We start from the raw sequence: 26,526 nt of genomic DNA on the forward strand, positions 1-26,526 counted from the left end.
TAATAATAATAAAGAGAGGAACTGAAGGGAACGAAACGGAAAAGAAGGAAATGGGGCAAAACGAAGGAGAACGGAACTGATTATAAAAAAAGGAGCTGAAGGGAAGGTGAAAGTTAAAAATACTGCGGTTGTTGTATTAATTATTGCTAACGATCGGAAAAGGGCGAAGGCAAGGGAGGCGAAGGTAAGGGGCGTATGAACAGAAATAGGTAGGGAGTGAAAAGGGAGGAACAAGGGTAGAGAAAAACACGGGAGTAATTAACGTAGATGAGAGGGAAGGTAAAGAATTAATTAAGAGAGCATTGGAGTATATATAAACAAACGAAGCACAGGTAGATTAAACAGAGGAGGAGGAGGAGGAGAAAAGGCTAAATGAATGAATGGATGAAGTAGAGGAATAGAAAGATGGATAAAGAAAGGGAGAGGGAGGAGAAGGTAGATGTTACGACAGGATAACACTAATACAGCAATGCCGCCCCCCCTCCCCTCCCCTCCCCCTCCCCCTCACACGCACAGGGCAAGTGATTTTTTGTTTTTTGAGTAAAGTAAGCAGCTAAACGGCAAAAAACAACAACAAAAAAAGTTCGCTCCTGTAAAGTAAATTGAGCGAGAGAAGCCAAAAAAAAAAGAGGGCCGAAGCGTATAGTGCACAGTGTCTCCCTCTATGAACACGATTTTGCAACTCCACATTTATTTATTTATGATTTTTTTTAACTTATTTTGAGTGTATATATTATTTCCACATATGTAAACAGACTGGGAAATAGCACACATCAAGACGTTGGTTAGCAACTGTACAGCGGCGTGTTAAAAGGTGCTTGATTAAAGGTGAACACAGGTAGAGCAAGGTATCTCAGGTGTGTGTGTGTGTGTGTGTGTGTGTGTGTGTGTGTGTGTGTGTGTGTGTGTGTGTTAATGGCTCAGTGATTGATTAAAGGTGAACACAGGTAGAGCAAGATATCCCAGGTGTGTGTGTGTGTGTGTGTGTGTGTGTGTGTGTGTGTGTGTGTGTGTGTGTGTGTGTGTGTGTGTGTTAGTGGCTCAGTCTCCGGGTATATGCACACCACGTGACCTGCAAGACGATGATCTATAACTTGAAAAACGGCGGGTCGGTGTGACGTGTGCTAATGCATGTATGTATCAGGTGTGTGTGTGTGTGTGTGTGTGTGTGTGTGTGTGTGTGTGTGTGTGTGTGTATAGTCAGAGTCATTACACACACACACACACACACACACACACACACACACACTAATACGGCAAAGACTCTAAAGCTGTAATTTTCCACCACGCAATCTTCCTCCTCCTCCTCCTCTTCCTCCTCCTTCTCCTCCTCCTCCTCCTCCTCCTCCTCCTCCTCCTCCTCCTCCTGCATGCCCTTTTAAAACCACACCAGTCAGCATGTTCTCACTTCCTTCATCATCATCCACGACCCACCATCATCACCATCATCTCCACTCCACTATCTTCCCATCATCATCACCATCACCTTCCCATCTATCCCCTCATCATCATCAGCCAGTCCCCTACTCCTCTGCACCCAACATTTTCCCATTTTCTTTTCTCCCATCATAGTCTCCCCTTCATCTCTTCTCCTTGTCAAGCATCTTTATCACCTTAACTCTCATCTCACGTAGTCCCAGCATCATGTCATCTCTAGAGCATCCTTTCCACGTCACCTTTTTCACATCGTCTTTGGAACAACAACAAAAAGGAAAGAAAACGTGTCAGAGATGAGATATAAGTGTACTAGGAGAGATTGAGGGATTCTGTGGAGGCGAAGGGGAGAAAAGATGAAAGGAGAGGAGGGATGAGGAGAGAGGAATGTGGAAGATAGGTAAAGGGAGGAGAGGAGAGGAAAGGAGAGGAGAGAAAAGAAGAGGAAAGTAGAAGAAAAGAGAAGAGAAACTAAAACGAGATTAGAGCAAAGGAGAGAAAAGAAACGAAGAGAAGAGGAGAAAAACGAAGAGGAGAGAAACGGAGAAGAGAGAAACGGAGAGAAGAGAAACGAAGAGGAGAGGAGAAAAGAGAAGAGAAGGGGAGGGGAGTGAATAGAGGAGAAATATGAAGGGCAGGATGCTAATATTTATAGACTCTCTGTGTAACAAACTTTTGGAAATGCCATCTGCCCATCCTCCTTTCTCTCTCTCTCTCTCTCTCTCTCTCTCTCTCTCTCTCTCCTTTATCAGTCCGCGATCCCGTTTGTTAGTTTTCTTTACTTCGCGTTTTATTTTTTTCCAGTTTTCTCAGTCAAGGTGTTTTGGTATTGATTTTTCCTGCCCTTGATATTTCTCCTCTATTCAACCTCCTTCTCTTCCTTTCTCTCTCCTCCCCCACCTCTTTGTTTCTCTTCTCTTCGTTTATCTTTTCTTCTCTTCCTTCTTCTCTTTTCCTCTCTTCTCTTCTCTCCTCTCCTCTCCTCGCCTTTTCGTTTCTCTTCCTCTTCTCTTTTTCTCTCATCTCTCCTTTCCTCTCCTCTCCTTTTCGTTTCTCTTCTTCTCTTCTCTTTTCTTCTCCTCTCTTCTCTTCTCTCCTCATCTTTGTTTCAATGGTGTTGGTGGGGTTTTTGTTAATGTGTGTATGTGTGTGTGTGTGTGTGTGTGTGTGTGTGTGTGTGTGTGTGTGTGTGTGTGTCATGCGAGGTTGTGCGAGTGTTTCATGTCGTGTTTCGCAAAAGGAAAAGAAAAATCACATTAATTTTTTCCTTGGAGGCTATGAGAGAGAGAGAGAGAGAGAGAGAGAGAGAGAGAGAGAGAGAGAGAGAGAGAGAGAGAGAGAGAGAGAGAGAGAGAGAGAGAGATTCATCGGAACATCCACTCATAAATATTGGATGTGTATAACTTTATCCCTCTTGGTAGTCTTAATTGCATTTATTTATTGCCTTATTAACCTTATCATTCCTTATTTTCCCCTTCTATCTCTAAATCATCATCCAGTTATCAGTAGTTACCTTCACTTAACGGATGGCGAACACATTAACCGAGTTTTGCGTACGGTATCTAATCTCGCAAAGTAACGCTATCAGAAGTCTTATAAGTAATCACGTTCAATGCATCGTGAAAACATAATTAACTCCTTGACTGCGGATTTCCTACAAGAAGACCTCACCATACTACAGGAATGGAACAAAAAGTGGCTGCAACAATTCAATGAGGAAAAATGTAAAGTCATGCACCTTGGGAGAAGATATCCAGCATACCAATACCACATGGGAAACACTCCACTATCCACCACAGAGACAGAGAAGAACCTGGGACTATATTTTACTAGGCTACCAGTGAAAGCCGAATCCGTGCCATTCCGAAAACCTCTTGCATCGATAGCGGATATTTACTCTTTGTTTATTTACTGAACGAATATCAATCTATCGACAGTAATATTTTTCGCGTTCACTTTCACTCATTCACACGACAAGTCCTTGAATCAGTTTTTGCTTCCGATTTTCGCGAGCACATTAAAGCATTCATATTAATCCCTCATTGAAAACCTGTTCACGGCGAGCATAAGAGGATCAGGAAACACCTCAAGGGGATCCAGTACCCCTTAGAGGAGGATTACAGGCAGATTAGGCGACCAGAGAGGGTTGAGGGATGAAGCAGACGATGGATTGGAGGTGATGAGGCTTGTTACTTGCCTACCTCCTCCTCCTTCTCCTCCTCCTCCTCTTCGTCCTCCTCCAGCTCTTTAATCCTTCTTCTCTATTGTGTCGTTTTTCTTTTCTTTTTTTCTTTTCTTTTTTCTTTTCCTGCGCACAAAACCACCACTGCAAACTTTACTCCTCCTCCTCCTCCTCCTACTACTACTACTACTACTACTACTACTACTACTACTACTACTACTACTACATCAGCGGCATTAGCAGAAGCGAAAGAGGTCCTTATGAGGATTGCTAACAGTCATCTTGGTGGCGAGTGTTGACGGAACGGAACGGGTCATGTTTGTGGAGGAGGAGGAGGAGGAGGAGGACGTGGCGGTAAGGGTAAAAATAAACCAAGAGGGACCAGCGTTCAAAAATTTAAGCATCTGTCTGATTTCAAGGTTACCTGTGTGTGTGTGTGTGTGTGTGTGTGTGTGTGTGTGTGTGTGTGTGTGTGTGTGTGTTCGTGTGCTCAAGCCATCACCACCCAGCAAGAATTCCAGGCTCACACGCATACATAAACTTACCTAATTCTTCCTCCCCTCTCCCCTCCTCCCCCATTCCCCGCCCTTTTGCCATACATTCTTACTCCCCTCTCTTCATGCATATCCCCTTCCTTCTCCTCCTTCTTCCCCTTTTCTTCCTCCTTTCCTTACCTTTCTAAACGTGGATAAACCTTTCTTTGTTTCCTTTCCTTCTTTCTTTTACTTTCTTCAAATATGTTAAAAATATACTAAGAAGAATAACCATAATAGGAAGCTTTGAATCAGTGTTTGGACGAGTCTGTTGATCATAATGAAGAGTGTGTGAATGAAGAAACAGCAGAATGATTGCTCTATATAAGCCCGTATTCTTAAACATTTCGGTGCCCAAGCTCACATATTTGACAAGGCTTTCGTAGGAGTTGTGGGCATTTCCAGTAGTAGTTTTATGACCTTGGTAGTAGTTTGATCTCTCTTCTGTACCATGAATCAAAAACAGTATTGAGAACCCAACGATCTCCTCCTTTTCGGCCTTGAAAGCGACTGCCAATAGTATGACTTAATGGAACAGTACGGAATATGAAGCTCAGAAAGAGGTTTTAGGACGAGGTTGTGGATAAGGAAATAACAAAGAATGGTAAATAAATATGAATAAATAGAAATAGGAATAAATTAAATGAATAAGAAAAGAAAGAGGTTTTAGGACGAGGTTGTGGATAAGGAAATAACAAAGAATGGTAAATAAATATGAATAAATAGAAATGGGAATAAATTAAATGAATAAGGATAAAATAATAAGTAAATAATATGGAAATGTGGATAAGGAAATGAGAAAGAGCGTGTGAATGAGTTAGCAGCATGCCGGGGAGTGTTACTTTTCTGTATCACACAAACTCTTTAAAATACAAGACCTCAGCGAAAAAGGACGAAGTACGAAGCTTTGAGAGAGTTTATGGGTGAGTTAGTGGACGAGAATGAAGTGTGTGAAAAAATATCCATCTCTCTTGTACTGCTGTCTTTTCCTACATCACAATCCAGAATACAATAACTCGGCGAAACGGTACAATAGGAAGCGTAGGATGAAGGTTGAGCGGGCCTGTAGATGTGTGTATGAGGGATGCTCTGAAGGATGTGGAGGATGCTTGTAAGGATGTGGATGGCAAGGAGTTCTGGCGTGCTGGATGAGGGACAGGTAGAGGTGGACGCATACCTGTGTTGATTGACTGCCTGACTGACTGACTGACTGGCGTGTTGTTGTCAAGCCTGTGCGCGTGTGTGTGTGTGTGTGTGTGTGTGTGTGTGTGTGTGTGTGTTTATCTTCCTTGCCTGTGTCTCAGATTCCTCATAATTTTCCGCTCATTAAGCATTTTAGTTTCCTCCTCCTCCTCCTCCTCCTCCTCCTACTCGTCCTCCTTCTCCTTTTTGCTTCATCATCTATTTTCTCGTACTCTTCATTATTCGCCATTTTCACCTCCCTGTTTTTGTTTTTTATGTTCTTTCTCGTTTTTGTTCCTCCTCCTCCTCCTCCTCCTCTTTCTCCTTCATCTGCTCACCCTAGTTCCTCACATCTCTTCACCTGCTCACTTCATTCCCTCTCCTCCTCCTCCTCCTCCTCCTTCTCCGGCTCATTCCAGTACCTCGCATCTCTTTACCCGTTCACCTCATTCCCTCACTCCTCCTCCTCCTCCTCCTCCTCCTCCATCCTTCACCTTTCCTTCGTCCCTTGCATCGCCACCTCTTCCTCTACTTCCTGCTCCTGTTGCATAGTTTCATTTACCTATTTTCTTGTTTTTCTTGTTTTTCTGTTGTCTCGCTCGCTCCCCTTTCCTATTTGTTTTGCTCCCGAACCTCTTTTTTTACAGGTTTCATTACTTTTTGTTAATTCTGACTCTTCAAACAAGGGATTAAAAGTAGATTCCAATACCAATCATGTGCCTCTCTATAGATTACACCATTACCAGTATGTGCAGGGCGTTTTGATGGATTTCAACACCTTTCAATGGATTCACACTCGTTGAAATGAATCTCAACGCCTTTTAATGGATTCCAACACGTTTTTAGCACTGTTACATATCCCAGCACCTTTGTAGCATTTCAACACGTTTTTAGAAGACTCGGTCACCTCTCAGATAGATTTCAACATCTTTCATTGGATTCACACTCGTTGAAATGGATTCCAACTCCTTTTCATGGATTCCAACACGTTTTAAGCACATACCTTTACCTGCAATAGATTCCAATACCTTTTGTAGAATTTCAACACGTTTGTAAAGGACTCGATCACCTCTCAGTGGATTCCTACGCGACACTTCTTCCTTATAAGCTGATGTCCCTTTTTTCTTCTTTTGCACTCTTGCTCATCTCCCAGACTGCAGAAGAGGACAGGAGGAGGAGGAGGAGGAAGCATAGCAGATATACACACAGCTCATTAAGTTTTATGGGGCAATGAGGAAGGGAGACGGTGGGTGAAGGGAAGAGAGAAAGGAGAGGATGAGGGAGGAAGGAAGGGAAGCATTTGTACCCATGCAGTTTGTGGGGAGGATAGTGGCTGGTGGGGAGGGGAGTAAAGGGAAGGGGAGAGAAATACATGAGGAGAGAGAAAAGGGTAAAGTATGAGAGAGAGAGAGAGAGAGAGAGAGAGAGAGAGAGAGAGAGAGAGAGAGAGAGAGACTTGCATTAATAAAATCAAAATCCGATTTCGGACGATTGGCATTTGCTGACCTTTTCCATGGAGGCCACACACACACACACACACACACACACGCCGTTGTTATTTCTGAAGGGAAGGTGAAGGCCGGAAGAGAAGAGTTGGAGGAGGAGGAGGAGGAGGAGGAGGAGGAAGAAGAAGAAGAAGACGAGAGTGCCACTGAGCAATACGGGGAATGGAATAGGTAAATCTGTCCTCTACTTTTCATTCCTGTCCATTCCTTTCTCTTCCCGTCCATTCCATCACTTCACTCTTCTCTCTCGCTCCCTCCCTCCCTTCCCTGTCCTTTCCGCGCCGTCCTCTGCTCTTTCTGGGTGTGATTAAAAAGTCATCGTTGGCCTGCTCGTCTTTTCTCTGCCTCCTGCTCCACTTGTTCCTCTTCCTCCTCTTGTGTTCCTTCCTCTTACTTCTCTCTGTTATTTATGTTTGTTATTTTTTGTTATTTTTGTCATTTCTTTGTTATTTCGTCTGTTAGTGTTCTTTCTGTATATTTTCTTTGTCTGGTAAAACTTTAGCGGTTATGCGGTCATGGAGGGGGGTGGAAGAGGGGGAAAGGGAGGGAGAGAGGAGGGAGGGAAGGGGGAAAAGGAGAGAGGAGAGGGGGGAGGGAGAGAGAAACGCACTCTTCTGTCCTCCTCCTCCTCCTCCTCCTCCTCCCTATCGTGACCAATCCTGTCTCGGTTGTATATTTTTTTTTTTCTCGAGTAGTAGAAAAATTACTTGGAGGCTGAAGAAGTGTGTGTGTGTGTGTGTGTGTGTGTGTGTGTGTGTGTGTGTGTGTGTGTGTGATAACATACAATAACAAATAACAGTGCATGACTATCACCCCTGTCACTTCCCCCCATCCCCCCTTCTCTCGCCACCCCCTTTCCCTCCCTTCCCCTCCCCTTCCCTTCCCTCACGTCCGTTGACCCACTCCCTTCACGGCGTAATGAAGAGATTTTGCACGGCTCACGGTACACGCCTTTCCCCTTCCTCCCTTCCCCTTACCTCCTCCCCTCTTCTCTCTCCTCGTCACTTCCTCTCATTTTGTTCCTCCTCTTATCCTCTCCTCCGTCTTTCCCTCTCCTTCCATGCGTCACTTCCTTTCATGTTATTTCTTCTTTCCTCCTCTTCCCCCTCCCATGCGTCACTTCCTTTCATGTTATTTCTTCTTTCCTCCTCTTCCCCCTCCCATTCGTCATTTCCTTTCACGTTATTTCTCCTCCTCTTCCTCCTCCTCCTCCTCCTCCTCTGCCTGCATGCACGTCACTCCTCCCTATTATCGTCTTCCTCCCCTCCCTCCCTTCCTCTCCTATTGTAAACTTCCTCTTAAAATTCCATCTCTCCCCTAACCCTATTCTTTCCCTCCCCTCCCCTCCCCTCCCCCACTTCTAGCACTTCTTTTAATCCTACTTTTTCATTTCGATGTTTTTCTAGTATTTTTTTTTCACGCCCTCTCCTCCTTTCCTTATTTTTCTCTCCCTTTTATTTTTCCTTCCATTCTTTCTTCTTCACTTTCCTGTCCATTTTCTGTCCTTCCCTTAATTCCTTTTCTTCTTGTCCCTTTCTTTTCCTTTCCTTTCCTTAACTTTTTCCCTTTCCTTCCCTTCCTTTCCCTTCCTTTCCCTTCTCTTCCCTTCCATTAATTTTCCTTCCTTCCCTTCCCTCTTATCTTTTCTTTCAAACCTTTATCTACCCCATTCTCCTCACTCATTCAGTCATTCATCTCTCTCTCTCTCTCTCTCTCTCTCTCTCTCTCTCTCTCTCTCTCTCTCTCTCTCTCTCTCTCTCTCTCTCTCTGCTTCTTCTTCTTCTTCTTCTTCTTCTTCTTCTTCTTCTTCTTCTTCTTCTCCCCTCCCTCCCCCCCCAGCGGAAGTTACCTCGTTATGTGTCAGCGCTAAACTGTTCTGCTGACGGAGGCAAATGCTGACGTTGGCGCTGCTGACGTAGGCGATGTAGGGTGCGGCTAGTGCTGTCTGACTATTGTTGAAGTAATTAGTCTCCTCCTCCTCCTCCTCCTCCTCCTTCTCTTCCTCCTTCTTCGCCACGACTACTGCTGCCCTTTTCTCTCGACCGTCATTATTTTTCTTGCTCCTCCTTCTCCTCCTCGTACTCCTCCTCCTCCTCCTCCTTTTCCTCCTCCTCCTCCTCCTCCTCCTCCTCGTAATACTCCTTCTCCTTCCCCTCCCAAACCTGCTTGTTTCGAAACTCTACATTTTTTACACCTTCATCTCCTCCTCCTCCTCCTCCTCCTTTTCTTGTTACACCACAAAGCCAATTATTAACTTAACATTTATTAATACACTTGAATTAGGCTAAGGCAAGTGGTCATTACTTTTTGTGGTTATTATTATTAGTGTTGTTGTTATTATTATTATTATTATTATTATTATTATTATTATTATTATTATTATTATTATTATTATTATTATTATTATTTTGCTAACTTTACTTATTCATTTTACTTATTATTCTATTTATCATTTATTATTTTACGCATTTTTCTACTTATCACGTACATTGTTTTTGCTTTATTACTTTTTTTTTTTTTACTTATTGCTTATTATTTTTCTTTTTTCTTTTACATATTATTTTTTTACCTGTGACCTTGACTAACCTAAATTATCTTTCTTTACAGGTGAGACCAAGGAGCTCGATTTTCATGCACCTGAGCTGAGTTTTAGGGAGGAGGGTAAGGTGTGTGTGTGTGTGTGTGTGTGTGTGTGTGTGTGTGTGTGTACCTGTATGCGCAGTATCTGATCGTTTGCAGGTAAGGTTTAAGGCGTGTGTTCGTACGTGTGTGTGTGAGTCGACCTTTCCAGCGTTGTGTGTGGAGCGTGGAGGCAAGGAGGGAGAGAGAGGGTGGAGAGAGGGAGAAAGGGAGGGAGAGGTGGAGGAAGAAATGCATTGTGATATTCCCTCCAGGCAGCCGATCTGCATTTTTGGAGGGAGAGAGAGAGAGAGAGAGAGAGAGAGAGAGAGAGAGAGAGAATGGAAAACAAAAGGGAAGAATGGCGAACAAGAATGGAGGAGGAGGATTAAGGAAGGAAGGAAAGGAAGGAGGGGAGGGAGGAAGGAAGGAAGCGGGCGGGAGGGAGGGAGGGAGGAAGGAAGGAAGCAACGGGGGAGGGAGAATGGAGGGAGGGAGACTGCATATGCAAGTGTCGGAGAAATTTATGGCGTGCACACACACACACACACACACACACACACACACACACACACACACACTGGAGCGTCGCCGTGCTTGGAAACAGTTTATTCTTCCCGCCATTTTCCTTCCTCCTCCTCCTCCTCCTCCTCCTCCTCCTCCTCCTCCTCCTCCTCCTCCTCTTCCATCATTACTTCAAGGCGTTTACCAGCGTTCTTCAATTTTCTGCATCTTATTTTTTGGTGTGTTTTTACGTTCTTCTGTCCTTTCCTCCTATCTTCTGTCTATCCTATCTTCCTACCCTTTCGTCCTGTCCTCTTTCTGTTTTATTTTTCATTCTTCTTTCCATCCTTTTTTTCTATCTTCCCATTTTGTCTTATTTTCCTATCTTTCTATGCATTTTCACATTATTTCTTCTTATTTTCTTTATTTTCTTATTTGTCAGTGTTCATGCTCTCCTATCCTTCCTCTCCTTCACGTGATCTCTCCTATCCTAAACTCTCCTTCTCTTCCTCATCCTCAAACCTCTCCTATCCTCCCTTCTCGTCTCTTCAGCCCCCCACCCCATTTTTTCTCAATCCTGTTACCTTCACATCCCTCTTTGATTCCCCCTTCCCTTTTTTATATCCCTTTCCTCTTCTTTCTCGCTCCTGACCTGCCCCCACTCCTTTGCGGTCTCCCCTTTCTCTCCATACAATGCTTTCCCCTCTTCCGGCCTTCCGTCTAACCACTCCCATCTTCATTTCAGTCCCTTCATCACACTTATCTCCCTGTTTCACCTCCCATCTTCCCATTACTCCTCTTTTCCCTTCATCCCCCCTTCATTCTGGCCTCTTCCCCTTCTTTGCTCTTGTTATCTCCCCTTCCGCTCCCTTCCCCTTGTTTGAATCTCTTCCTCACTCATCCTCCTTTCTGATCGTCATTCCTCCCCTCGTCACTTTCCCTTCCCTTCATTTCAAACTCTTCCTGATACCCATTCCCCTCACTGGCCTTCATTCCTTTCCCCTCATCCTCTCCCCTTCCTCTCCCTTCCCCTCCCCATTCCTATATTTTCTTCCCCCTTGTCCTTGTTGTCTCCCCTTCCCCTCCCATCCCCTCATTTCAATCTATTCCTCACACTCCTTCTCCTCCCCTCTGACCTTCTTTCCTCCCCTCGTTATTTCCCCTTCCCCCCCTTCTTTCAGTCTTCCGTATACTCAATCCCCTGTCTGACCTTCCTTCCTCCTCCTTCCCTCCCCCTCATTGCTGTCTCATCTTCATACTCATTTTCCTCTCTGACCTTCCTTCCCTCCCCCCTCATTACCTTCCCATTTCTTCCCTGCTTTCCCCCTGTTACTTCTCTTTCCCTAACTTCCCCTCTCAATACCTTCTCTTCCTTCCCACCCCTTCCTTTCTTCCCTTTCTTCTCCCTCCTCCTCCTCCCCTCCCATTCACCGCTCTCGTCCTTTCTCGCCCAAGGGAACTCTCATTAATTCTCCAGGCGCCTTGGGGAACACCTGCGGGGTCACCGGAAGGAGGTCAGGGCGGGTCATCATTGCCGAGGGCCAAGTGTACCGTTAAGCTGCTCCTGGTCCACTGTTTAGGGTTGGAGGAGGGGGGGGGGGAGAGGGGGGGGGAGTCACTGGTCTGTCTGTCTATATATCTATCTATCGGTCTATCCATCAATTGGTTTATCTCTTTCTCCATCCGATCTTATCTCTCCATCTATCCTCTATTCATTCATTGGTTATCTCTCCCTCCGTTTGTGTCTCTCCCCATCCATCCATTTGTCTATCTCTCCATCTGCTCATATTTCTCTCCTTCCGTCTTTATCCTCCATCTTTCCTCCACTCGTCCATTTGTTTGTATCTCTCTATCAGTCTTCCACACATAAGTTGTTTATTATTTGGCTGTCTATTGTATGAACCAGAGAAAAATATATAAGAACATAAGAACGTAAGGATTCTGCAAGAGGCCGGTGATCTGAAGTTTTACCTTTTCTTACGTTCATGCTGTTTGTTATTGGTGCTGAGTGACGATAGATAGATAAATAGTTAAAGTAGACAAACAGATATAGTGATGGATAGATTTTACGCCATACTCTACCAGAATCATAAAAATCATAAAATCATTAAAAAAACTTCTTTCACATCAGCGTTTTTTTAGTCTTGTCATGAATGAGTAAATGAACGAATCCTATTTTTTCTTTTACTCTTTTCATTACATTCAGACTGGGCATTACGAAAACATTTACCTGTCCCCTCCCCTTATCCCTTTATCTCTATCTATATTTCCATCTCTCTCTCTCTCTCTCTCTCTCTCTCTCTCTCTCTCTCTCTCTCTCTCTCTCTCTCTCTCTCTCTCTCTCTCTCTCTCTATCTCTATCTCTGTCTATCTATCTATGTCACGTCTCAAAATAATTACCACCATCAGCTAAAGATAAAGTGGGGGTATACGCTATAGCTGCGCGTGGCGGCGGTGCTCATCTCCGTCCCGTTGACCCTTTGATCCTGAGGCGGGAGAGAACCCATCAACCCGACACAGGACCAGTGCCACATCTGGGTTACCTCAATATACCTTCCCAGGCGTCCCCACGGAAAGCGTCTCGTTCTAATCAAGAGTGTTTACGTTCAGGCGTTGACTGTTTGTCCTCTTAATCAAGCAGACTCTGGCGGCACAGGTGTTCGTTACCGCCCACAGGTGTAGCGTGCCCCGGCCAGACACAGGTGTTTATGCCAGGTGTACAAACCAACCCTCTCTCTTTTCCTGTTGTACCTACCTTCCTCCACTCTTCGTTACTTTTTGTGTTCATTCTTGTAACTTCATTCTTTAACTTTTTCTCATATCTTGTTTCCTTCTCCTCTTCTTATCTTCCTTTCTTTTTTGTGTTCATCCTTTTAAGTTCATTCCTTATCTCTTTCTCATACCTCGTTTACCCCTCCTCTCTTCCTCCACTCTTCCTTACTTTTTGTGTTCATTCTTTTGACTTCATTCTTTAACTTTTTCTCATATCTTGTTTCCTTCTCTTCTTATCTTCCTTTCTTTTTTGTGTTCATCTTTTTAACTTCATTCCTTATCTCTTTCTCATACCTCGTTTACCCCTCCTCTCTTCCTCCACTCTTCCTTACTTTTTGTGTTCATTCTTTTGACTTCATTCTTTAACTTTTTCTCATATCTTGTTTCCTTCTCTTCTTATCTTCCTTTCTTTTTTGTGTTCATCCTTTTAACTTCATTCCTTATCTCTTTCTCATACCTCGTTTACCTCTCCTCTCTTCCTTTATTCCTTTATTTTTGTGTTCATCCTTTTAACTTCATTCCTTATCTCTTTCTCATACCTCGCTTACCCCTCCTCACTTCCTTTATTCCTTTCTTTTTGTGTTCATCCTTTTAACTTCATTCCTAAACTCTTTGTCACAACTTGTTTCCTTTTCCTCTTTTCTTATATTCCTTTCTTTTTGTGTTCATCCTTTTAACTTCATTCCTAAATTCTTTGTCATATCTTGTTTCCTTTTCCTCTTTTCTTATATTCCTTTCTTTTTGTGTTCATCCTTTTAACTTCATTCCTAAACTCTTTGTCACAACTTGTTTCCTTTTCCTCTTTTCTTATATTCCTTTCTTTTTGTGTTCATCCTTTTAACTTCATTCCTAAACTCTTTGTCATATCTTGTTTCCTTTTCCTCTTTTCTTATATTCCTTTCTTTTTGTGTTCATTCTTTTAACTTCATTCCTAAACCCTTCCTCTTTTCCTGGTTTCTCTTCCTCCTCTCCTCTTTTCTTTCTGTTCTGTTCCTCTTTTACTCATTCCTTCACCCTCTATTCTTTTTTTTTCTATTTTTCCCTCCTTTTTTTTCTGCGCTTATCCTTTTATTCTCATTCCTACTCCCTCTCTCTTTCTATTTTCTCTTTCTTTTCTTTCTCTACTCACCCTTTTAACTGCATTCCCAAACCGTCTCTTTTTTCCTATTTTTCTCTTCTTCCTCTTTCTTTATTTTCTTACTTTTATCATCGTTCTTACACCCCCCTTTTTCAATTTCCCTTTCTCCCTTTCTCTCTTTGTTCATCCTCTAATCTTTATTCCTTCACCCTCTCTCTTTTCCTTTTTTCTCATCTTCCTCACTTTTTTTTCTCTTTGTCATTTTATCCTCATCCCTCACCCCAACACCCACATTCACTGACACTTCTTAGTTTCTTCGTTTCATCTTTTTTATATTATCTATTTTTTTTTTCTTTAATACACATCCATCCTCGGAATTCCGCATCAGGAAAAGAAGCGTTAACTACTATACTGTGTCCAAGATTGTTTTTTCCATCATTTTGCCCTCAATAAGTGAAGAGCGATTAATTTATTTACGACTCGTCTTTTCCTGCTTCGAGACACAAGGGCAAAGGAGACGAGAGAGAGAGAGAGAGAGAAAAACCAAAACAAACACAAAAAAAATAGGTATTATAATCAGGCCGGAATTTCTTGTTTGAGCGAGCGAGGACGACTGGTGAAATAATAATAATAACAACAATAATAGTAGTAGTAGTAGTAGTAGTAGTAGTAGTAGTAGTAGTAATGAGATGCGGAACCGTTGGGGAAAGAAAATATAAAGTGAACATCAGATATGCTTTTGACGTCCTCTGATCTATGTTTGTGAATTCAGGTGTGTAGAGAGAAGACAGGTGTGTATAGAGACGAGGGAGAGAGAGGTAAAGATAGGTGCGGTTAGGGGGGGGATGTGTGTAAGGGGAAGTGGGTGAAAGGTGTGAGTGGGGGGGGCGTTGAAAATAGAGGATGGATGTAGTTGTAAGTATGGTGTGGAGGAGTGTGAGAGTGTTTGTGAGGAAGGGGAGAGGAGAAAACAGGTGTGCAGGTGTGTTACGGGGGAGGGGAGGACAGGTGGGCTTGCATATGTTCGGGGAGAAGGAAAGACAGGTGAGGGTATCTGTGTTGGGGGAGGGAGAGGGGAAGGATGCGTGTATGAGGGGAAGTGAGGGAGACAGGTATGGTGTGTTTTGGGGATAAGGGGAAGACAGGTGAGTATGTGTGGGTGGGGAGGAAGGGGAGAGTAAGGGAGGTGAGGGGATGTTGTGAGGAGAAAGGGAGAGACAAGAAGGGTATGTCTGTGGGGTGAAGGGAAGAGGAAGACAGGTATAGGGTGCTTGTGTGAGGGGGGAGTAAAGAGGGGAGAGGAAGTTAAAGGGGTAAGGAAGCGTCAATATCTGTGTGGGAGGGAGAGGGAAAGACAGGTAAGGGTTCGTGTGTCGAGGTGGAGGAGGGAAGTAAAAGAGGAGAGGGTGTATGGAGGTGAGAGGGATCGTAGGCGAGGGAGAATAAAGAGGGGTAAGGAAGCGTCAATACCTGTTGGGGAGGGAGAGGGAAAGACAGGTAAGGGTGTGTGTGTCGGGGTGGGGAAGGGAAGTAAAAGAGGAGAGGGTGTATGGAGGTGAGTGGGATCGTAGGCTAGGGAGAGTGAGGGGTAAGGAAGCTCCCATACCTCACCTCATTACCGGCGTTCGTGCTTACCTGAGGGAAAAGAAAGAAAAAGGTTTAGGTCTTTAGTAGAAGGGCAAGTTATCCTCGTTGATGTTCTCGTGTCATTAAAAGCAAAATAACATAGTGATAAGTAAAAGTGCATATTAAGTGAAGTCTACGGCACTTTAAAGAGAAATAGAGGAAAAGAAGTCGTTGATGTTCTCGTGTCATTAAAAGCAAAATAACACGGTGATAAGTAAAAGCGTATATTAAGTGAAGTCTACGGCACTTTAGAGAGAAAAGGGGAAAAGAAGGAAAGAGAAAAAAAAGGAGAGATGAGAGAAAATTTAAGAGAAGAAAGACCTACCCACCTCTCGTCTTTTCTTTCTATTCCTTCCCTTGACTTAGGTTAGGTCAAGTTAGGATAGGGTAGGGTAATTACTTAGTTCGGTTATGATAGGCTAGGATATCTACGTTAGTTAGGTTAGGTCAAGTTAGGATATCTACGTTAGTTAGGTTAGGTTAAAGTTAGGATATCTACGTTAGTTAGGTTAGGTTAAAGTTAGGATATCTACGTTAGTTAGGTTAGGTCAAGTTAGGATATCTACGTTAGTTAGGTTAGGTTAAAGTTAGGATATCTACGTTAGTCAGGTTAGGTTAGGGTATCTAGTTAGGTTAGGTTAGGATATCAAGTTATTTAGGTTAAGTTAGAATATCTTGTTAGTTAGGTTAGACTAGGTTAGGATATCTAGTCACTTAGGTTAGGTTAGAGTATCTAGTTAGGTTAAGTTAGGATATCAAATTAGTTAGGTTAGGTTAAAGTTAGGATATCTACGTTAGTCAGGTTAGGTTAGGGTATCTAGTTAGGTTAGGTTAGGATATCAAGTTATTTAGGTTGGTATCTAGTTAGGTTAAGTTAGGACATCTACGTTAGTCAGGTTAGGTTAGGGTATCTAGTTAGGTTAGGTTAGGATATCAAGTCATTTAGGTTGAGTTAGAATATCTTGTTAGGTTAGACGAGGTTAGGATATCTAGTCAGTTAGGTTAGATTAAGTTAGTATTGATGGTTAGGCATCTAGTGAACCAAAATACCTGCACCTTCCCTCTAAGCGGCGTCAAGGTGTGAGAGCATTATAGTGGCATGCCGTGAAGGTCCTCCCGCCGCCCGTGCCACTGAGGATAAACACTGCCACACGCCTCCTGTAAACAAGGCGATAAGGGGCTCAGGCAGTGGCTCAGGGCGGCTCGGTCTGCCAAAGGGTCGTATTTTAAAACATTCTGTCGCCCAAGTTCACATATTTGACATGGCTTTCGTAGGAGCTGTAGGCCTTTCCAGGGGTAGTTTTATGACCCTGGTTGTAGTTTGACCCTTCTTCTGTGCCATGAACCTTAAAAAACACTCATGAAAACCCGATTGATCCCCTCTTTGACCTTTAGAAATAGTTGATGGGAGAAGCGATGGTGTCTTAAAATACGACCCAAAGCCCCTGAGTGCTCGCGGGACCTCAAAACCATGCGACACCCAAACCGATAAATGCGACGTCGTGAAAGCCAGGTGTCGAAGGTGAAAGCGTTCTTGTTTAGTATGTGTTGCGCAGGTGCTGTTGAAGTTAAAAATAGGAGTTGTGGAATTTATTGATGCTAAATATATGAGTTTTGTAATATGTTGAAGCTAAATATATGGGTTTTGTAATATGTTGAAGCTAGTTATATGGGTTGCGGAATATGCTGAGGCTAAATATGTGTTGTAAATTATAGGTAGTGAGGTATTTTGCTGCGTAGGTGATGTTAAAAGCTAAAAATCGGAGCTGTGGAATATGTTTAAGCTGAATGTGAGCGTTCTGTAATGGTTGAAGCTTAAGATAAAGTTGTGAACCATAGGTAAAGCCAGGTATTTTAGTGCTAAATATAAGTGTTTTAAAAGTGAAATGATATGCTACCCAGGTGTGTAAGTTAAAGCTAAAGATAACGTGTTCTGGAAAGTGAAACCGAGGTGTTATGGTGTCCAGGTGATGTTAAAGCGGCAAAGATAAATACCGTGAAAGGTGAAAGTGAGGTATTACACTCCCTAAATCAGTGTTGTGTAATATGGAAAATCTAACCTTGTGATCGATGAAGATAACGTGTCATGAAAAAACCCAATGGAGATATACCAATCACGTCCTGCGAAAACACTGTATTAGATAACACGTGATCCTAGTATCGATAGTAAGAGCCATGTGATATCAGGTGACCCAGACCAAAGTGACCAATATGCTGAAGATAACGGAGCCAATCTGATACTGTAAATAGTCTGATAATTGTAGCATTGATGTTTTACGAACCGGATAAGAGGAAATGGACTTTGTGTTTACCTACGTCTGTTATCCTTCATTAGTTTCATTGCAAGGTTCTTTCACTCCACCTGGGACACCTAAGCAGTAAATCGTCGTTGGCCCAAGTTGTTCAGGTGTTATTTTATGAACTGGATCTGCGTGTATGTTCTTTCTGTTTATACTTGCGTCTCTTGCCTGTAATTAGTTTTGTTGCAAGGCGTTTTTACTATACCTGGAAGACATGAACACAAACTCGTAATCCTAGACTCATGTTAAGATCCCAGATTTATTAAACTCCAAGTGTGTGGTATTGCTGTTTACCTGCGTCTCTTACCTATCATTGCAAGGCGCTTTCATTATATTCCTGGAACGCCTGAGCAGTGAGCACTTAATCGTTAGCCGAGACTCCTATTAAGTTATTCAGGTATTACCTTTGAGTCGTTAAGTTCTAAATGTATGGTCTTTCGGTTTACCTGCGTCTTTACCTTTAATTAGTTTCATTGTAAGGCGCTTTCTCTATATTCCTGGAACACCTGAGCACTGAATCGTTAGCTGAGACTCTTATTAGTTCTTCAGGTGTGCAGGTGTTGTCCCGATCTTACATTTACTTATCTAGCTGTCAGCCCAGATTCGTATTACTTTCCCAGGTGTTATCCCAGGCTCGTATTTTAAGTTCCTCAGGAGTTATCAGACTCATACCAAGCTATCAAAGTACTATCCCAGGCTCAGCTAGTTCTGTGAAGGCTAGCAGATGTTCTTTGCATGCCCCCAAAATTAAGGTCACGAGAGTTAAGTGATTAAGGGAAGTAATATGAGTAAGAGGTTCATGGAAAAAATATCATCAGGGTCATTAAGCTCTCTCCAAGTTTAATCCCAGACCAGAAATAAGTTGTCCACATGTTATCCAGGCCTTGTATTAACCCCACGTGGCGCTCAGTCTCAAAAGTCGAGTGAACTATTGTTTTGACCCTCACCCTCACGCCCTGGATTTACGTTGAACCTAGACCAGATCAATCCGGAGAAACACACACACACACACACACACACACACACACACACACACACACACACACACACACACACACACACACACACACACACACACACATACATACATACATACATACACACACACACACATACGCCATCACGCTAGCTATGTGAAGACTAATGGAAGGTCCTGCTGGTATGCCAAAAAATAAAATAAAAAGTAAAAAGGTCATCTGGGTGTAATGATCGAGGGAAAGTAATGCAGTAACAAGTTCGTGGAAAAATAATTAAACCTCGAGTAATAGATTCATGGGAAAGCAATGTAAATCTCTAGAAACTGAACTAAAAAGAAAGATCGTGAGTCATTGTGGACACGAAGCTTCTTGGAAATGTTTGATAGGAAAGAGGGAATTGATGGAAGTGCGTGGTAGTGGTGGTGGAGGTAGTGGTATGTTGATGTTGATGTTCTTTTTCTTGGTTATGGTGGTGGTATTAGTGATGGTGGTGTTACGTTACGGGTGGTGTTAGTGCTATGGATGGCGTCGGTGTTGATGTTGTTAGTGGTGGTGGTGGTGTTGTTATTGTTCTTATTGGTGGTGGTGGTGTGGTGGTGGTGGTAGCGAGCACCATCTGTCAGGCCCCGGCGGCAACATCGTGACCCGGGTTGAGGCGCTGGTGCAATCTACTCCGCCGCCGCCGCCGCCGTCCTTCTTTTCTCCTCAGCTCGTAATCATTCAATCAAGATATCCTTCTGCCCTGGGAGAGTCACGAAGCGTCCTCCTCCTCCTCCTTGGACATCGACTCTTCCTTCCTTTCTTTCTTCCTTCCTTCCTTCCTTCCATCCTTCTTCCTTTTCTGTTCTTCCTCCTTCCTTCCTTCTTCTTTTCCTGTTACTCCTCCTCCTCCTCGGACATTGAATTTTCCTTCCTTTCTTCCTTCCTTCCTTCCTTCCTTCCTTCCTTCCTTTCTTCTTCTTTTCCTGTTCCTCCTTCTCCTCGGACATTGACTTTTCCTTCCTTCCTTCCTTCCTTCCTTCCTTCCTTTCTTCTTCCTTTCCTGTTCTTCCTCCTCCTTCTCCTCGGACATTGACTTTTCCTTCCTTCTTCCTTCCTTCCTTCCTTCCTTCCTTCCTTCCTTCTTCCTTTCCTGCTCTTCCTCCTCGGACATCAGCTCTTCCTTCCTTCCTTCTTTCCTATCTTCCTTGTTCCTCCTTACCACTTTTCCTTTGCACTTCACTCCTCTCTTCCTTTCCTTTCCCCTCCTTCCTGCTTCTCCTATTTCCCTTTACTTTCCTCACTCTGCTTTCATCGCATTTTCCTTCTTCCCTTTCTTCTTCCCCTCTTCTCTTCTCTCTTTGCCTCACCCTCTTTACTCTGCTTCCCTTTCATTCCCTCTTTATGCTTGTTCTCTCTCTTTTTATCATCCCCTCTCCTTCTCTTCCCTCTATACTTCTCTAAAATTCTCTCTCCACGTTTGTCCTCTCCCTTCCTCCCTTTTCTCTCCCTCCCTTCTCCATTACTCCCCTTTCACTCCCTCCCCTCTCTGCTTATTCATTCCTCAAACATTTCTCTTTCTCCCCTCCATTCCTCTCTCTCCTCCCCTTCCTCTCCCTTTTCCCCACCTTCGTCCGTCCCCTTCCTTCCGTCCACCCCCCCCGTCTCTCTCTCTCTCTCTCTCTCTCTCTCTCTCTCTCTCTCTAGGCTGGTTTGTGTCCATCCACGGTCTCTTAACTCCTCCCTTCCCCTCTCCTCCCCCTCCTCCTCCCCTTCCCTCTCCTCTTTCTCCCCTTCTCCCTTTACTTCCTCTCACCCTGACCCACTTCTTAGCCTCTCCTTGCCCTTTCCTCTCCTCATACATCCCTAAGAATTCTCCCTCTCTTACCCCTCTCTCCCTTCCTCTTCCCATCTCCCCCTTCTATCCCCCTTGCAACCCTCTGTTTCTTCCCTCATCCTTCACCTATCACGGCTTTCTCTCCCTTCGTTTTCTCCTCTCTTCCTTCATTCTTCACCTCTTACCCTTTTCTTCTCTTTCCTTCCCCCTTCTCTCCTCCTTCCATATTTCTCCATCATTTCTCTCTCTCTCTCTCTCTCTCTCTCTCTCTCTCTCTCTCTCTCTCTCTCTCTCTCTCTCTCTCTCTCTTAATCTCTTTCTCTCCTCATCGTTCTTCTCTCATCTCCTTTTTATCTCCTTATCCTTTCCCCTTTTATTCCTCTCTTCCTCCTTTTTTCCTTCCCTTCTCTCTTCCCTTTTATTCTCTTCACCTCTGCTTACCCAGATCCTTCCCCTTTCTCTATCCCTTTCCCCTCTTTCTCCTCTCCTCCTTTCCTTCTCTTTTCCCTTTTATTCTATTCACCTCTCTTTATTCACATCCTTCCCCTTTCTCACCCCATCTCTATCCCCTCCCCCTTCCCTCTCCCCCTTCCCTTCTTCTCCCTTCCCTCTCTCTCACTTCTCTTCACCCTTCCTCTTCCCCTTCCTGAATCGGGCCGTCATGGAGTCCTTCAGGGTATCGATCTGGGTCCCCTTTTTTATTTGATGCCGTCCGCCCAGAAACAGCGGCGGCGGCGGCGGTTGGGACGGTGATAGTGGTGATGGTGGTGATGGTGATGGTGGTGGTGGAGGAGGAGGAGGAGGGGGAGAAGGCGGCGGTTTATTGTTGCTTGTTGCTGTCCTGTGTATAAGGAAGGAGGAAGGAGGAGGAGGATGGAAGGAAGGAGGAGGGAATAAGGGAGGAAGACGAGATGACAGGAAAAGAAAGGAGAATATTAAAGGAGTGTAAAAATAAGAAAGAATAAGGGAAAGGGATGGATGAGGGTGAAAATTAAAGGAAATGGAGGAGAAAAAAGGGGAGAGAGTGATAATTAGAAGACTTGAAGGAGATAGAAAAGATGACAGTGATAATTAGAAGGAATGAAGGAGAAAAAAAGGATGATTGAGTGATAATTAGAAGGAATGAGGGAAAATTAATAGAAAGAGGGAAGGAATACAAGAGAACAAGAAAGAAACAGAAAGGGAGAGATGGAAGATTAGGAAAATAAACTGAGGGAAAGAAATAACAAGAGAAGAAAGAAATGAAAACATGAGGAAAAGAAGGGGAGATAGAGGAGAGGAAGATTTGATGGAGAAAGACAGGAGGGAAGAGAGAGAAAGGACAAAACACTAGATGAAGTTAGGCAGAATGTAAGGATGAAGGGAGTATGAAGTTAAGAAAAAGAAAATGTCATGCAAAATTAGAAGAATGAAAAAGGAGGGGAAGAAAAAGTGAAGGGAGGTGGAGGAGGAGAAGGAGGAAGGAGGAGTCTGAAAGGGAGGTAAACAGAACGTGGAGGAAGGGGATTGTTCTTTCTTGTTTGTTATGCGGAGAAGAGTGACTGGTGAGGAGGAGAAGGAGGAGAGAAAAGCTGGTACGCGTAGGCTATGAGGAGGGATATATATGGAACGAGAGAGAGAGAGAGAGAGAGAGAGAGAGAGAGAGAGAGAGAGAGAGAGATGGGAAACGCAGTATATGAAGCAAAGGAACAAACGGAAAATATAGAGGAAAAACAAACTGAAGAGAGGAGAAAGAAAAGAAATAGGAGGTAAAGAAAGGAAGAAATAAAATAACTTTGATAATACCGAAAAGGAGGAGGAGGAAGAGGAGAGAAGAGGAAAGAAAGGAGAAAAAGAGAAGATGGAGGTATAAAAAAAGAGGAAGAAAGAAGAGAAAGGAATAGAAAAGAGGAGAAAGGTAAACAAGACAAGGATAAGATGGAGAGATAAAGAAGAGAAATAGGAGAAAAATTAATAAAAAAAGGAAGAAAAAGAGGAGGAAGAGGGGGAGGAGGAGGAGGAGGAGGAGGAGGATGGGTGTATGAAGGTAGGACAGACAAGTGGTGGCCTTAATGAGTGTACAGGTTGAGGTGGATGGCAGGTGAGGTGAGGTGAGGAGAGATAGCAAGGTGCGTGGAGAGAGGGGGGGGGGGGGGGGGGCAACGGAGCTCAGACTTTGATGTGGATTCTCAGAGATGAAAAATTGAGGAAGAAAAGGAGGAGTGAAAAAAAATATGGGTGAAGAGAAGGAGGAAGAGGAATAGATGAGGGAAAGGGAGAATTAGGTGAGAGAGAGAGAGGACGTTATGGGTGGAAGAAGTAAAGGAAAGAAGGAATGGATGAAAAGATATGGATGAAGAGGAGGAAGAGGAAAAGATAGCGGAAAGGGAGAATTATGCGAGGGAAAGGAAGAAGATGGAATGGAAGAAATGAAAGAAAGAAGGAATGGATGAAAAGATGTGGGTGAGGAGAAGGAGAAGGAGGAGGAATCTTAAAAGTAGGAAATGAGGAATAGGTATCAGAAAAGACGATAAAGATGGAGACGAAAAAGAAAAGTGAGCATTGTTGACAGTTAATGAAGAATCCGAGAGAAGATAAAGTAAAAAATAATAGATAAAAGAAGTGTGAATCATATGTTTAAGAAGAATAAGGATAAAAATCAGGATTGCCAAAATATGCGATAAAGATGAACGCAAGTAAAAAAAAAGAAAAAAGGCTTAGGAAAAACAAACAGAGCAAATTCAAACCTTCCTATCGTGTTGAAACCTTAAACAAACACACTATAAAAAAAACGTACTTTGTTTCTATTACGTAAAACGGTCTTATGTATACTCTCTCTCTCTCTCTCTCTCTCTCTCTCTCTCTCTCTCTCTCTCTCTCTCTCTCTCTCTCTCTCTCAATGTTTGCCTTGTTGCTACTTCATTATTTTTTTTTTCTATTGTGTTTCACGCCTCAAGAGCAATTTCCAGGGAAGAACGTGAGACTATGAAGAATGGAGGAAGGGAGGGAGAGAGGGAGAGAAGGAGGGAGGGAGGGAGAGAGGTTACGGAGGCAGGGAGAAGGGTGGAAAGGTGTGAGAGAGAGGAAGGAGGAGGAGGAGGTATATGAAAGGTGTTGATAAAGGAGAAAGTAAGAGGAAGGGAAGAAAAGGGAGAGGATGGAAGAATTGGAAAAAGTTAAAAAAGTAAGAAAAAGGAAGAAAGAAATAAAGAGAAGAAAAGGATCGAGAAGAAAATTATGAAGAGAGAAGATGTAAGGGTTGGAAAAAGGTTAAGAGAGAGAGAGAGAGAGAGAGAGAGAGAGGAAAAAGGAAAAAGGAAAAGAGAGAGGAAGGAAGAGAAATAAAGAGAAGAAAAGATGAAAAGATAGTTAGGAAGAGAAGAAAATGGGAAAGATGAGAGAGAGAGAGAGAGAGAGAGAGAGAGAGCGGATCCAATCAGCTGTCCTTCACTCCTCCATTCTTAGTCCACTTGCGATCTATTTCTGCCCATCGCCTGCTCTTTTTCTGTCCTTGGCCGCTAAATATACTCCTGTTATTATATCGGTCTGTGCCCTTGCCTAATGCCTCTTCCTCTTCCTCGTCTTCCTCTTAACTCTCTCCTCATCTCATATTTATCCCATTATATTTTTGTTTTGTTTATTATTTTTCGTTTATTGGTATTTATTCCTTTTCTTCTTTCTTCGTCTCCTCCTATTATTCCTCTTCTGTCTCCCCTTACTTGTCCCTTTATTTCCCTCTTTCTCTCCCTTTATGCACCTTTCCCTCTTCTCCCTTCTTATTTTTGTAGGTTTAGATTATCAGTTTTTCCTATTTTCTCCTCTTTATTATTTTCTTGCTCCTACTCCTCTTTCTCTTCCTCCTCTTTCCTCTTCTTAGTCTCCCCCTCCTTTGTTCTTTTAACTCCTCCTCCTCCTCCTCCTCCTCCTCCTCCTCCTTTCGGTTTCCTCGTTCCATTTTGTTTTTGTTTATATTACTTTTTCGTTTCTTCGCATTTATTCCTCCTCTTCTTCTTTCTTCTTTTTTTCTCCTCCTCTTTATTCTCTGTTTCCTCTCTCTGTTCCTCTGAATTTTCTTCCTTCTCTCTGATGTTTCTCGTTCTTACTTTTATTTAATTTCTCAGTTTTTATTATTTTCTCCTTTTTCTTCTTCGTTCTCCTCTTTCTCTTCTTCCTCCTCCGTCTCTTCTCACTGTGCTTCTTCTTAGTTCTTCGCCCATTCTTATTTTTGTTCATTTTATGTTTGTTTTTATCATATACTTCCTTCTTCTCTTCTTTTCTTTCTTCTCCTCCTCCTCTTCTTCCATCTCCCATTTTCTTTCCCTTTAACTCTTTCGTCCTCCTCATGTTCCTCGTCCTTTCTCGTTTCTATTAAATTTATATCTCGTTTCTTTGCATTTACTCCTCCTCCCTCTCTTCTTTCTCCTCCTCCTCCTCCTCTTCCTCTCCTTCCTTTCCTCCATCTCTCCTCCTCCTCCCCATTTCTCTCCCTTATCATTTTATTTTTATTCAGCTACTTAACTTGTCATTTCCTCTTCCTCCTCCTTTAGAGAGAGAGAGAGAGAGAGAGAGAGAGAGAGAGAGAGAGAGAGAGAGTATACATATGCGGCTGAAGATGTTTGAGTTTTATCATATTAATTAAAAAAGAAAAAAAAAAAGGAAACACGTAAAGAAATCAATAAAGGAAGTGTTTGTGAGGGAAAGTTAAATGTTTGTTGCTCTCTCTCTCTCTCTCTCTCTCTCTCTCTCTCTCTCTCTCTCTCTCTCTCTCTCTCTCTCCTCGTGTTTGTTTGTGTGAAATTCTGCCTCGCGGGTGTTTTCTTTCTTATCTCTTTTTCGTTTTATTTTTCATTTTCTCTTTTCTCTCCTTTATTGTCAGTCACTTTCTCTTTCCCTTCTTTGTCGTCTTGTCTGTCATCTCTCTCTTCGTTCCCATTCTCTCATAATTTACTCCTGTGTGTGTGTGTGTGTGTGTGTGTGTGTGTGTGTGTGTGTGTGTTTGCTTCCATTAGTGTTTATTGTTCCCTTGCCATCATCGTCTTCCTTCTTTTTTTCTTCCTTTATCTGTGTTTTTTTAGTGTCTTCATTTTCTCGTCTCCCTTATTTTGTATTCTTTATCGTCTTCATACACTTATTTATTCTTCCCTAGAAATGTTTTTTTTCTCCTCTTTTTCTGATCTTCGTACACATCTTTCTCCTCCCTATTTATTTATTTTTCTTTATTGTCTCGCCTTCGTACACTCATATTCACTTACCTCTGTTATTTATTTTCCACCTCCTTATGTTGTTTGCGGCAAGATATCTGCATTTGTTTGTCTTCTTTTTCTTCCTTTTTTTATTATTCCTTTTCTCGTCATTCTACACACATGGGTTTCCTTCCTCCTCTTCTTCTTTTTTATCGTCTCTTATCATCTTTATTTTTCTCACTCTTTCTCTCATTCGTCTTTCTTTTATTCCTTCATTCTTCATTTTCTTTTTCTTTAGTGTGATTATTTTCCCTCTTCATTATCTCCCTTTTCTCCTTCCTTTTTTTTACTTTTATTTGCCGTGGTTTAATTATCCCACTAATTATCATCTTCTCTTCAATTTCTTCCTTTTCTTCTTCCTTCCCACTTTTCATTTCTGTAATCAGCGTTCGTCTTATTTTTTTTCCTTATTGTAATTATCTTTCCTTTAATTTCTTTCTGCTCTTCCTGCTTTCCCTTTTTTGTCGTGATCTGATTTTTCACATTGTAGTTATTTTTCTTTTTTCTCTTTTCTTCCTGCTTTCTTTTTTCTTCATTCTCTGTTCTCTGATTTCTCCCGGCCGTTATTATCTACCTTTTTCTTCATTATTTTCTTCCTTCTCTTCCTGCTAAGTACTTTTTATCGTCTGGTTATTTTCCTGTTTCTTCCTTTTCTTCTTCCTCTTTCTGCTTGGCTATTTTTTTTTTTCGTTTGATTATCTTCCTGTTTCTTCCTTTTCTTCTTCCTCTTTCTGCTTGGCTATTTTTTTTTTCGTTTGATTATCTTCCTGTTTCTT

General features: G+C 42.8%; 1 long non-coding RNA gene across 1 annotated transcript; it reads left to right on the plus strand.

Moving 5' to 3' along the window:
• Positions 1–13,049: 13,049 nt before the first annotated feature.
• On the plus strand, positions 13,050–21,368 carry LOC127009007 (uncharacterized). The gene is made up of 3 exons (XR_007761504.1): positions 13,050–15,920; positions 15,956–16,208; positions 16,304–21,368. It is a non-coding gene; the product is annotated as an uncharacterized LOC127009007 (long non-coding RNA).
• Positions 21,369–26,526: the final 5,158 nt, after the last annotated feature.

Source organism: Eriocheir sinensis, chromosome 39 (assembly GCF_024679095.1).
Source record: "Eriocheir sinensis breed Jianghai 21 chromosome 39, ASM2467909v1, whole genome shotgun sequence".
NCBI classification, from domain to species: domain Eukaryota; kingdom Metazoa; phylum Arthropoda; class Malacostraca; order Decapoda; family Varunidae; genus Eriocheir; species Eriocheir sinensis.